Here is a 14,830-nt window from a genome sequence, read left to right on the forward strand (position 1 = left end):
ATGGCAAATATGTACAAGACCATTCCACATTAGTACTTGGCCAGTCACAAGTTTGGTTCAGTATATTTTCTACAAGCTGGCATTCCCACGACAAACACTGTACTACGATACACCCTCATGCATAAGTCAGGAGATGAGAAGATGATCATAGGATATTCTATCAACCTGCTACACCTACTTGATACCCATACCATATTTAAAGTGATGGATTTGATAGTTGAGACTATCCGAAGGACTGATCATATGAGATCCTGTGGATATGCACCTTACATTTAGATGCTCATCAATGCCAAGCTAGGCAAGCATGCATATCTACTTGAACGTCCCCATCTACCTCTTTAGTCTGAATTTGAAGATAATGAGGTTGTGATGGATGAAAATGATCCCAACTCAGCTGTAGCAAGAATGGTAGCAGAGGCTGAAGCTATTAGAAATAGGCCACCTCCAGTTCCACAACTCAGAACTCAAGCTGAACAAATGGCGTTTCTAGTGAGCACTGTTCAAGGCATGGAGAAGAACATCCAGGAAATCATTTAAAATCAGAAGAGTCTTGAGAGAGTTGTGGAGACAAAATTCCACAACATGGATACGAAGGTAACTGAGTTGACCACCATTGTCACAGAGCTTCAACATGAAGTTGACTCTATGGATATTCCACACTCAGAAGATGAAGATGAATATGATGAAGATGAACAGGACGAGTCTCCTCCTCCCACTACCACTAGGTTCCGCACCCAACCTCGGTCAGTTGTTGTTCCTGCTCAGGAGAAAAGACAGACATGTTCAGCACAAGCTTCAACTCCTTCAGCACCAGCTCCAGCTCAAGCTCCTTCAGTATCAACTCCTCCAGCTCCAGGACATTAAGCAGAAGCCTTTGCAGACGCTCTTCTATCGACTCCATCATCAACTGCCTAGAGAGACGAGTAGTTCTATACTTTTGAACTTTTTGGTAACTTGTTGCCAAAGGGGGAGAAATGTATAGATCATAGACTTTGTGTGAGAGAGAGCTTTTGACTTTATTTGCTCTCGTTTGATTTTAAAAAAACTTTGGTTTTCGAATGACTTTATCCTATCTGAGTGATTGATCATACGCTTTATCCCGTGTGATGCTACGATATCATCTTTTAGATATCCTTGCGATGATCACTAACTTATCTTGTTGGTAATGTGCATTTCTATTATTTTTACGCACCACCAAGATGTATGTGACATGGAAGAGTAACCCATGACCCTAATCGATTGTGCATTTCCATTCAAACACAAATTTTAAATAATGCACAAATTTAAGGGGAGCTCTTGCTTTTCACATACTTCTCAAAGCGTCGATGCTAATCATTGATTATATCTTTTGTTGAAGCTTTGATCTATATGTTGTCATCAATTACCAAAAAGGGGGAGATTGAAAGCACAATTGCTCCCTAGGGTGGTTTTGATAATTGATCACGACATATGCATCATTGGACTAATGTGTTTTCCAAGTATATTTCAGAAAAGTTCAAAAGATGTTATGGCTTAAGGTTTATGTGGAGATACCCATGGATGCAAGAAAGGAATTATACTAGCTCAAGCTTCAAGCTAGAAGAATCTTCATTTTATATTTGTGATAAATCACGTTTGAGTCCATAGGAAAAGTCAATACTATTAAAAGGGGGTGAGGTAGTAAAATGTTCTGATTGCTCAAATGCTCAAAGTTAGCCACCAAAACACTCGGTCATTTTTCCCACATATCCACTCTGTCAAGTTTCACATTCACAAATTCGGTGTCACCAACATTGCCACATTAGACCCAGTTTGAACCTCAGACATAATCTTAGCCATTCCCACCAAATCGGTGCTGCCGAGTTTAGTGTGACCAACAGTATGTTGCCAAGATACACAAAAATGGAATTTCCGAGTTTGAGTATCAGTGCCACCGAGTTTGGCCATCTGGTCGTTAGTCACCTTTTTGGTGCCACCAAGTTCTATATATCGGTCTCACCGAGATTCAAAAGTTCACACCTTTAGGACTAGTCGGTACCATCGAGTTGTCCACTTTGGTGTCACCGAGTTTGCACTTTTGTGTGTAACGTTGGATTTTGGCTGCTCCCCATATATACCCCTTCACCCACCTCTCATTCGTGGGAGAAGCACTCAGAACACACACTTCATTTCCAGATCCATTTACTGAGAAAGAACCACCTACTCATGTGTTGAGACCAAGATATTCCAATCCAATCATTTGAAACTTGATCTCTAGCCTCCCCAAACTGCTTTCCACCAAATCAACCTCTCCTACCCATTCATATTCTACGAGAGAGTGATTTGTGTTGAGGAGACTATCTTTAGAAGCACAAGAGCAAGGAGTTCATTTATCTACCCCACCCATTACCTTTTGGAGGGTGGTGCCTCCAAGATTGGTTAGGTGTCGCTTGGGAGCTTCCTATTCGTGTTGTGGAGTTGAACCAAGATGTTTGTAAGGGCAAGGAGATCGCCTACTTCGTGAAGATCTACCGTGAGTAAGGCTAGTCCTACGTGGACGCAGGCCGTGGTGGGATAGACAAGGCTGCTTCTTTGTGGACCCTTCGTGGGTGGAGCCCTCCGTGGACTCTCGCAACCGTTACCCTCTGTGGGTTGAAGTCTCCACTAACATGGATGTACAATAGCGCCACCTATCGAAACCATGCCAAAAATCGTCGTGTCAACCTCATGCGTTTGATCTCCCTACCTTACCCCTCTACTTTACACTTGCATGTTTACTTTCCGTTGCTATACTATTAGAACTGCATGTGTAGGGTGTACTTGACTTGTTATAACTGCCGTAGCTGCCTCTCAAGTAAAACTGGGAAAAGGCAAAAAAAAATATTTTGTCAAGTAGTCTAACCACCCCCCTCTATACATACTTTCGATCCTACAACCTTAGTTTGTCTTCATGGAGCCTAGATGCGCGACGAGGCGGATCCCCTCCTCATTGTGCTTACCGGGAGGGGGTGATGGGAGAAGTAGGACGACAACTACTGGTTGAATGCGAAGGTGGTCAAGGAATACCTGACAAGGAGCGGCGAGCCAAGAGAATAGCAGCAGTGGTGGCGCACCACCGTGTCGCGGACGAGAGAGAGAGGGGAGAGACGAGATGTCCAGGGAGATTTGCATTTTTTTCACAATTCGGGGGGAATTAGGGGGCCGCCCCTATGTCTCGCCTTGAGCGTGAGGGGAGGAATCCTTGTTGAATGGGAGAGCTAGATGGGCCGGCCTTGCAGCGCGGGAGGCCACAATCTCCTTTTTCGTTTTTCTGTGTTTTCTATTTTGTTTTTTGCTTTTTCTTTTAGCTTTTGTTTATACTTTAAAACATTTTAAATGAATATATTACCAAAACAAACACTATATTAAAACATTTGAAAAATGTTGAACAATTATTTTAAACCTATTGAACAAGTATTTGAAAAATGTTGAACAAGTATTTTAAAAAATGTTGATCATGTATATAAAATGTTAAGAATTTGAAAAATAATATTAAACAATTATTTGAAAAATGTTGTACAAGTATTTCAAAAATGTTGAACAAGTATTTTAAAAAATGGTAACCATGTATATAAAAATGTTAATCAAACATTCGAAAGAAAATGCTAAACAAGTATTTTAAAAAATGGTTAAACAAGCATTTGAGAAATATTAAATGTTTATATATAAAATGTTGACCAGGTATTAAAAAATGATGAATTTTTCTTATCATGTATATGAAAATGTTAATCAAGCATTTGAGGAAATGTTGAACAAGTGATTGGAAAATGTTAATCAAGCCTTTGGAAAATGATAAATGCGTATATAAAAATATTGATCATGTATTAAAAATTTATTATTTTAATTTAATAACCGTCATCAAGCATTTTAAAAAATGTATAAATAAATGTTGGTCATTTGTAATATGCTAATAGGGCATTTGAAAAAATTTAAAAATTTGTAGTAGAAAAATGTTGGCCATATATTATAAAAGTATTAAATTTTTATTGTATAAATGTTAAACACGTATTATAAAAAAATTAACATATACAAAAAATTAGAATGAAAATGGAAGAAACAAAGAAAACCAAAAAATTAACAAAAAGTCAAATAAAAAATATAAAAAACGAGGAAACAAAAAAGAATGAACAAATCGGAGAAGAAAAATAAAAGAATAAAAAGGCGAAAAAATATGAAAAGAAGAAGAAAATAGAAAAGACTCCCTCGGATCGCCTCAAATAGGTCGTCACCCTACATCTACGCACTAAGAGCAACTCTAGCAGACCCCGCATTCGTCCGGCCCGCAAAACGTGTTCGCGTAAAACAGCTTTTGCGGGCTGGCACAGATGCAGACCCCCAAACGAACCCGTAAAAGAGCATATTCGCGGAATATGCTTTGGTGGGGGAAAGCCGCGCTAAAATGTCCCCCCACCAACCGCTTTCACTCATATGCGGGGCACCGCAACGGCGAGGTGGAAACCCGCGAATACGCGGGAATACGCGGGTTGGGACCAAGATTTTGCCGTGCCCCGCAAAAATATTTACGGACAGAGCGAGATGCGGGGTCTGATGGGCAGATTTTTCCGTCCCGACCGCATTTTGACGATTATTTTCTGGATCAGGACAGGATGCGGGGTCTGCTAGAGTTGATCTAATGAGAAGTAGGTGGATTGACTAATAGCCTTGGGATTCTCCCCGGGAGACCAGGGACCGATCCTGCGTTCTCTCTTTTAAATTTTATTTTTTCCTTCAATTTGCGTGGAGATGGGACCAGCCCAAGTAATGCAGATGTTTCGTGGAGAGTTCTCCACGGTATCCCTTAATGCGACAAATAGTCGTTGCGAGATTAGGGAATCAAATTAGCGCTCAGTGCGATAGTTCAGAGACCGGTTCCTTCAACCAATAGCCCAAACAACAACAACACACCTTTTATTTCCATCGGAATAGTGTACTTTTAGAGCGTGTACAATAATTTTTATCTTAAAAATGTCATGCATGATAAATAATGAGGTAAAAAAAATTATTTAAGAAAAAACAAAAGGTGATCACGTTTTTAGAAACAACTAGTTATTGAAGATAATTAAACCTAAGAAATGATCCATTATAAACATGTTTTTTTAACATTTCTAAATCATGTAAAATGTAAGATAAAATTATTGTATCAACAATTATACATGCCCTTACATAGCAGGACCACGAGACGAAAAACATGATGCATAAATCAGATCTGATGGCCGTTTCCTACCACAGGAAACCGCCACCAAACCGGGAGGGGAGGAGGCAAGCGACAGCTCCGGACATGCGCTGGAGTAAGCCACCACGAGGATGGACTAAGCTGAGCGTAGATGGAGCCTTCAGTGCAGAACAACGCACCGACGATGCTGGCATGATCCTTCAGAGCGATGACGGCCAGGTCATCTTTTCTTCATGCCGCTATCTCCGTTCATGCTCGTTCGTGCTTGAAGCAGAACTTGCTGCATGCATGGAAGGGATCGCCATTGCGAGAGCATGGAATTCGCTGCCTAGGATTATAGAGACGGATTGTATGGTAGCGCCACAAATGATTGTCCAAAATGAGACCAACAGATTGTTGGAATTATGCCCTAGAGGCAATAATAAATGTATAGTTATTATTATAATTCCTGTATCAAGATAATAGTTTATTATCCATGCTATAATTGTATTGAACGAAGACTCATTTACATGTCTGGATACATAGACAAAACACCGTCCCTAGCATGCCTCTAGTTGGCTAGCCAGTTGATCAATGATAGTCAGTGTCTTCTGATTATGAACAAGGTGTTATTGCTTGATAACTGGATCACGTCATTGGGAGAATCACGTGATGGACTAGACCCAAACTAATAGACGTAGCATGTTGATCGTGTCATTTTGTTGCTACTGTTTTCTGCGTGTCAAGTATTTATTCCTATGACCATGAGATCATATAACTTACTGACACCGGAGGAATGCTTTGTGTGTATCAAACGTCGCAACGTAACTGGGTAACTATAAAGATGCTCTACAGGTATCTCCGAAGGTGTTAGTTGAGTTAGTATGGATCAAGACTGGGATTTGTCACTCCGTGTGACGGAGAGGTATCTCGGGGCCCACTCGGTAATGCAACATCACACACAAGCCTTGCAAGCAATGTAACTTAGTGTAAGTTGCGGGATCTTGTATTACGGAACGAGTAAAGAGACTTGCCGGTAAACGAGATTGAAATAGGTATGCGGATACTGACGATCGAATCTCGGGCAAGTAACATACCGAAGGACAAAGGGAATGACATACGGGATTATACGAATCCTTGGCACTGAGGTTCAAACGATAAGATCTTCGTAGAATATGTAGGATCCAATATGGGCATCCAGGTCCCGCTATTGGATATTGACCGAGGAGTCTCTCGGGTCATGTCTACATAGTTCTCGAACCCGCAGGGTCTGCACACTTAAGGTTCGACGTTGTTTTATGCGTATTTGAGTTATATGGTTGGTTACCGAATGTTGTTCGGAGTCCCGGATGAGATCACGGACGTCACGAGGGTTTCCGGAATGGTCCGGAAACGAAGATTGATATATAGGATGACCTCGTTTGATTACCGGAAGGTTTTCGGAGTTACCGGGAATGTACCGGGAATGACGAATGGGTTCCGGGAGTTCACCGGGGGGGGCAACCCACCCCGGGGAAGCCCATAGGCTTTGGGGAGACACACCAGCCCTTAGTGGGCTGGTGGGACAGCCCCAAAGGGGCCTATGCGCCAAGGATAAGAAATCAAAGGAAAAGAAAAAAAAAGAGGGAGGAGGTGGGAAGGGAGGAGGACTCCCTCCCACCAAACCTAGTCCAACTCGGTTTGGGGGGGGGAGAGTCCTCCCACTTGGCTCGGCCGACTCCTTGGGAATCCTTGGACCCCAAGGCAAGGCCCCCCTCCCTCCTCCTATATATATGGAGCAATTAGGGCTGATTTGAGACGATTTTCTCACGGCTGCCCGACCACATACCTCCACGGTTTTTCCTCTAGATCGCGTTTCTGCGGAGCTCGGGCGGAGCCCTGCTGAGACAAGGTCATCACCAACCTACGGAGCGTCGTCACGCTGCCGGAGAACTCTTCTACCTCTCCGTCTCTCTTGCTGGATCAAGAAGGCCGAGATCATCGTCGAGCTGTACGTGTGCTGAACGCGGAGGTGCCGTCTGTTCGGTACTAGATCGTGGGACTGATCGCAGGATTGTTCGCGGGGCGGATCGAGGGACGTGAGGACGTTCCACTACATCAACCGCGTTCTCTAACGCTTCTGCTGTACGATCTACAAGGGTACGTAGATCACTCATCCCCTCTCGTAGATGGACATCACCATGATAGGTCTTCGTGCGCGTAGGAAAATTTTTGTTTCCCATGCGACGTTCCCCAACAGTGGCATCATGAGCTAGGTTCATGCGTAGATGTCTTCTCGAGTAGAACACAAAAGGTTTTGTGGGCGGTGATGTGCGCTTTGCTTCCCTCCTTAGTCTTTTCTTGATTCCGCGGTATTGTTGGATTGAAGCGGCTTGGACCGACATTACTCGTACGCTTACGAGAGACTGGTTTCATCATTACGAGTAACCCCCTTTGCTCAAAGATGACTGGCAAGTGACGGTTTCTCCAACTTTAGTTGAATCGGATTTGACCAAGGAGGTCCTTGGATGAGGTTAAATAGCAACTCATATATCTCCGTTGTGGTGTTTGCGTAAGTAAGATGCGATCCTACTAGATACCCTTGGTCACCACGTAAAACATGCAACAACAAAATTAGAGGACGTCTAACTTGTTTTTGCAGGGTATGATTGTGATGTGATATGGCCAACGATGTGATGTGATATATTGGATGTATGAGATGATCATGTTGTAATAGAAATATCGACTTGCACGTCGATGGTACGGCAACCGGCAGGAGCCATAGGGTTGTCTTTATACTAACGTTTGTGCTTGCAGATGCGTTTACTATTTTGCTAGGATGTAGCTTTAGTAGTAATAGCATAAGTAGCACGACAACCCCGATGGCAACACGTTGATGGATGATCATGGTGTGGCGCCGGTGACAAGAAGATCGTGCCGGTGCTTTGGTGATGGAGATCAAGAAGCACGTGATGATGGCCATATCATGTCACTTATGAATTGCATGTGATGTTAATCCTTTTATGCACCTTATTTTGCTTAGAACGAGGTAGCATTATGAGGTGATCTCTCACTAAAATTTCAAGACGAAATTGTGTTCTCCCCGACTGTGCACCGTTGCTACAGTTCGTCGTTTCGAGACACCACGTGATGATCGGGTGTGATAGACTCAACGTTCACATACAACCGGTGCAAAACAGTTGCGCACGCGGAACACTCGGGTTAAGCTTGACGAGCCTAGCATGTGCAGACATGGCCTCGGAACACATGAGACCGAAAGGTCGATCATGAATCATATAGTTGATATGATTAGCATAGGGATGCTTACCACTGAAACTACTCTCGACTCACGTGATGATCGGACTTGGGATAGTGTAAGTGGATCATGAACCACTCAAATGACTAGAGAGATGTACTTTTTGAGTGGGAGTTTAGCATATAATTTGATTAAGTTGAACTCTAATTATCTTGAACATAGTCTAAGTCCACTTTGAATATATTTGTGTTGTAGATCATGGCTCACGCGACAGTCATCCTGAATTTTAATACATTCTTAGAGAAAGCTAAGTTGAAAGATGATGGAAGCAACTTTGTAGACTGGGCTCGTAATCTTAAGCTAATCTTACAAGCTGGGAAGAAGGATTATGTCCTTAATGCTGCGCTAGGAGATGAACCACCCGCTACGGCTGATCAGGATGTTAAGAACGCTTGGTTAGCACGTAAGGAGGACTACTCAATAGTTCAATGTGCAATCTTGTATGGCTTAGAACCGGGACTTCAATGTCGCTTTGAGCGTCATGGAGCATTTGAGATGTTCCAGGAGTTGGAGTTTATCTTTCAGAAGAACGCCCGGATCGAGAGGTATGAGACCTCCGATAAATTCTATGCTTTCAAGATGGAGGAAAACTCGTCTGTCAGTGAACATGTGCTCAAAATGTCTGGGTACTCAAACCGTCTAGCTGAACTGGGGATTGAACTCCCGCAAGAAGCTATCACTGACAGAATCCTTCAATCACTGCCGCCAAGCTATAAAGGCTTTGTGTTGAACTACAACATGCAAGGGATGAACAAGTCTCCCGGCGAGTTGTTTGCGATGCTGAAAGTCGCAGAGTCTGAACTCCGTAAAGAGCATCAAGTGTTGATGGTGAGCAAGACCACTAGTTTCAAGAGAAACGGCAAAGGCAAGAAGGGCAATTCGAAGAAGAGCGGCAAGCCTGTTGCCAATCCGCCGAAGAAACCCAAGGCTGGACCTAAGCCTGAAACAGAGTGCTTCTATTGCAAGGGTATGGGTCACTGGAAGCGCAATTGCCCCAAGTATCTGGCAGATAAGAAGGCGGGCAAAGAAAAATCAGGTATATTTGATATACATGTTATTGATGTGTACTTAACCAGCTCTCGTAGTAGTGCCTGGGTATTTGATACCGGTTGTGTTGCTCATATTTGCAACTCGAAGCAGGAACTGCGGAATAGACGAAGGCTGGCGAAAGACGAAGTGACGATGCGCGTAGGAAATGGTTCCAAGGTTGATGCAATCGCCGTCGGCACAGTGTCACTTCAGCTACCATCGGGATTAGTGATGAACTTAAATCATTGTTATTTAGTGCCTGCGTTGAGCATGAACATTATATCTGGATCTTGTTTATTGCGAGACGGTTACTCTTTTAAATCTGAGAATAATGGTTGTTCTATTTCTATGAGTAACACCTTTTATGGTCATGCACCGAATGTGAGAGGATTGTTCATATTGAATCTTGATAGCGATACGCATATACATAACATTGAGACCAAAAGAGTTAGAGTAAACAATGATAGCGCCATATTTTTGTGGCACTGCCGCTTGGGTCATATTGGTGTAAAGCGCATGAAGAAACTCTATGCTGATGGACTTTTGGAGTCACTTGACTTTGATTCACTTGACACGTGCGAACCATGCCTCATGGGCAAGATGACTAAAACTCCGTTCTCCGGAACAATGGAGCGTGCAAGTGACTTGTTGGAAATCATACATACCGATGTGTGTGGTCCAATGAGCGTAGAGGCACGCGGCGGATATCGTTATTTTCTCACCTTCACTGACGATTTGAGTAGATATGGTTATGTCTACTTGATGAAGCACAAGTCTGAAACATTTGAAAAGTTCAAGCAATTTCGGAGTGAAGTGGAAACCATCATAACAAGAAGATCAAGTTCCTGCGGTCTGATCGTGGGGGTGAATATCTGAGTTTCGAGTTTGGTGCTCACTTAAGACAATGTGGAATTGTTTCGCAGTTAACACCGCCTGGAACACCACAGCGTAATGGTGTGTCCGAACATCGTAATCGTACTTTGTTAGAGATGGTGCAATCTATGATGTCTCTTACTGATTTGCCATTATCATTTTGGGGTTATGCATTAGAAACAGCTGCATTCACTTTAAATAGGGCACCATCAAAATCCGTTGAGACGACACCATACGAACTGTGGTATGGCAAAAGGCCAAAGTTGTCGTTTCTTAAAGTTTGGGGATGTGATGCTTATGTCAAAAAGCTTCAGCCTGAAAAGCTGGAACCCAAAGCGGAAAAATGCGTCTTCATAGGTTACCCAAAAGAGACAGTTGGGTACACCTTCTATCTCAAATCCGAGGGCAAAGTGTTTGTTGCTAAGAACGGAACTTTTCTCGAGAAGGAGTTTCTCTCGAGAGAATTGAGTGGGAGGAAGATAGAACTTGACGAGGTTGTCGAACCTCTCATCCCTCTGGATGGTGGCGCAGGGCAAGGGGAAACCTCTGTCATTGCGATGCCGGTTGAGGAGGAAGTTAATGATGATGATCATGAAACTCCAGTTCAAGTTTCTGTTGAACCACGCAGGTCGACGAGATCACGCTCTGCTCCAGAGTGGTACGGTAATCCCGTCTTATCAATCATGTTGTTAGACAACAATGAACCTGCAAATTATGAAGAAGCAATGGTGGGCCCAGATTCCAACAAATGGCTAGAAGCCATGAAATCCGAGATAGGATCCATGTATGAGAACAAAGTGTGGACTTTGGAGATACTACCTGAGGGCCGCAAGGCTATTCAGAACAAATGGATCTTTAAGAAGAAGACGGACGCTGACGGTAATGTGACCGTTTATAAAGCTCGACTTGTGGCAAAGGGTTTTTCACAAGTTCTAGGAATTGACTACGATGAGACTTTCTCTCCCGTGGCAATGCTTAAGTCCGTCAGAATCATGTTAGCAATAGCTGCATTTTTCGATTATGAAATCTGGCAGATGGATGTCAAAACGGTGTTCCTTAACGGTTTCCTTAAGGAAGAGTTGTATATGATGCAACCCGAAGGTTTTGTCGATCCTAAAAGTGCTAACAAGGTGTGCAAGCTCCAACGATCCATTTATGGACTGGTGCAAGCATCTCGGAGTTGGAACAAATGCTTTGATGAGGTGATCAAAGCATTTGGGTTTATACAAGTGGTTGGAGAATCTTGTATTTACAAGAAAGTGAGTGGGAGCTCTGTGGCGTTTCTAATATTATATGTAGATGACATATTACTGATTGGAAACAACGTAGAGCTTTTGGAGAGCATAAAAGGTTACTTGAATAAAAGTTTCTCTATGAAGGACCTAGGAGAAGCTGCTTACATTCTAGGCATTAAGATCTATAGGGATAAATCAAAACGCCTGATAGGACTTTCACAAAGCACATACCTTGATAAAGTTTTGAAGAGGTTCAAAATGGAACAGTCCAAGAAAGGGTTCTTGCCAGTGTTACAAGGTACGAGATTGAGTAAGACTCAGTGCCCAGCAACTGATGAAGATAGAGAGCATATGCGCTCCGTCCCCTATGCTTCAGCCATAGGTTCTATCATGTATGCGATGCTGTGCACTAGACCGGATGTTAGCCTGGCCATAAGTATGGCAGGTAGGTTCCAGAGTAATCCAGGAGTGGATCACTGGACAGCGGTCAAGAATATCCTGAAGTACCTGAAAAGTACTAAGGAGATGTTTCTCGTGTATGGAGGTGACGAAGAGCTCGCCGTAAAAGGTTACGTCGATGCAAGCTTTGACACAGATCCGGACGACTCTAAGTCGCAAACCGGATACGTATTTATTCTTAATGGGGGTGCAGTAAGCTGGTGCAGTTCCAAGCAAAGCGTCGTAGCAGATTCTACGTGTGAAGCGGAGTACATGGCTGCCTCGGAGGCGGCTAAGGAGGGTGTCTGGATGAAGCAGTTCATGACGGATCTTGGAGTGGTGCCAAGTGCACTGGATCCAATAACCTTGTTCTGTGACAACACTGGTGCCATTGCCTTAGCAAAGGAACCAAGGTTTCACAAGAAGACCAGACACATCAAACGATGCTTCAACCTCATCCGCGACTACGTCGAGGAGGAGGACGTAAATATATGCAAAGTGCACACGGATCTGAATGTAGCAGACCCGCTGACTAAACCTCTTCCACGGCCAAAACATGATCGACACCAGAACTGTATGGGTGTTAGATTTATTACAATGTAATTCACATGGTGATGTGAGGGCTAGATTATTGACTCTAGTGCAAGTGGGAGACTGTTGGAATTATGCCCTAGAGGCAATAATAAATGTATAGTTATTATTATAATTCATGTATCAAGATAATAGTTTATTATCCATGCTATAATTGTATTGAATGAAGACTCATTTACATGTGTGGATACATAGACAAAACACCGTCCCTATCATGCCTCTAGTTGGCTAGCCAGTTGATCAATGATAGTCAGTGTCTTCTGATTATGAACAAGGTGTTATTGCTTGATAACTGGATCACGTCATTGGGAGAATCACGTGATGGACTAGACCCAAACTAATAGACGTAGCATGTTGATCGTGTCATTTTGTTGCTACTGTTTTCTGCGTGTCAAGTATTTATTCCTATGACCATGAGATCATATAACTTACTGACACCGGAGGAATGCTTTGTGTGTATCAAACGTCGCAACGTAACTGGGTAACTATAAAGATGCTCTACAGGTATCTCCGAAGGTGTTAGTTGAGTTAGTATGGATCAAGACTGGGATTTGTCACTCCGTGTGACGGAGAGGTATCTCGGGGCCCACTCGGTAATGCAACATCACACACAAGCCTTGCAAGCAATGTAACTTAGTGTAAGTTGCGGGATCTTGTATTACGGAACGAGTAAAGAGACTTGCCGGTAAACGAGATTGAAATAGGTATGCGGATACTGACGATCGAATCTCGGGCAAGTAACATACCGAAGGACAAAGGGAATGACATACGGGATTATACGAATCCTTGGCACTGAGGTTCAAACGATAAGATCTTCGTAGAATATGTAGGATCCAATATGGGCATCCAGGTCCCGCTATTGGATATTGACCGAGGAGTCTCTCGGGTCATGTCTACATAGTTCTCGAACCCGCAGGGTCTGCACACTTAAGGTTCGACGTTGTTTTATGCGTATTTGAGTTATATGGTTGGTTACCGAATGTTGTTCGGAGTCCCGGATGAGATCACGGACGTCACGAGGGTTTCCGGAATGGTCCGGAAACGAAGATTGATATATAGGATGACCTCGTTTGATTACCGGAAGGTTTTCGGAGTTACCGGGAATGTACCGGGAATGACGAATGGGTTCCGGGAGTTCACCGGGGGGGGGGGCAACCCACCCCGGGGAAGCCCATAGGCTTTGGGGAGACACACCAGCCCTTAGTGGGCTGGTGGGACAGCCCCAAAGGGGCCTATGCGCCAAGGATAAGAAATCAAAGGAAAAGAAAAAAAAGAGGGAGGAGGTGGGAAGGGAGGAGGACTCCCTCCCACCAAACCTAGTCCAACTCGGTTTGGGGGGGGGGAGAGTCCTCCCCCTTGGCTCGGCCGACTCCTTGGGGGTCCTTGGACCCCAAGGCAAGGCCCCCCTCCCTCCTCCTATATATATGGAGCAATTAGGGCTGATTTGAGACGACTTTCTCACGGCTGCCCGACCACATACCTCCACGGTTTTTCCTCTAGATCGCGTTTCTGCGGAGCTCGGGCAGAGCCCTGCTGAGACAAGGTCATCACCAACCTCCGGAGCGCCGTCACGCTGCCGGAGAACTCTTCTACCTCTCCGTCTCTCTTCCTGGATCAAGAAGGCCGAGATCACCGTCGAGCTGTACGTGTGCTGAACGCGGAGGTGCCGTCCGTTCGGTACTAGATCGTGGGACTGATCGCGGGATTGTTCGCGGGGCGGATCGAGGGACGTGAGGACGTTCCACTACATCAACCGCGTTCTCTAACGCTTCTGCTGTACGATCTACAAGGGTACGTAGATCACTCATCCCCTCTCGTAGATGGACATCACCATGATAGGTCTTCGTCCGCGTAGGAAAATTTTTGTTTCTCATGCGACGTTCCCCAACACAGATCACCCTGCGCGGCACTGCTAATGGAGATCAAGCGAACCCTCAAAGAGGTGGGAGAACATGCGATATTGCATGTGGTCAGGAGTAGGAATAAAGTTGCTCTTGCCCGTATTGGTCATGTAGATTAGCGAACGGCCGTCTGGCTTCGCTGTACGCCGGTAGAGGTTGATACCTTATGTAAGGAGGACTGTTTTGATCCCATTTAATCAATGAAATTTTTTATTCGCAAAAAAAATAAAAAATCAGATCTGATGGTTTTAAATGTTCAGATCGTAAAACATACAGACTGCCAAAAACACAAAGGGCAGTGCTCTGCGCCGGCGCACCG

Source organism: Hordeum vulgare, chromosome 3H (genome assembly GCF_904849725.1).
Source record: "Hordeum vulgare subsp. vulgare chromosome 3H, MorexV3_pseudomolecules_assembly, whole genome shotgun sequence".
Lineage (NCBI taxonomy): Eukaryota > Viridiplantae > Streptophyta > Magnoliopsida > Poales > Poaceae > Hordeum > Hordeum vulgare.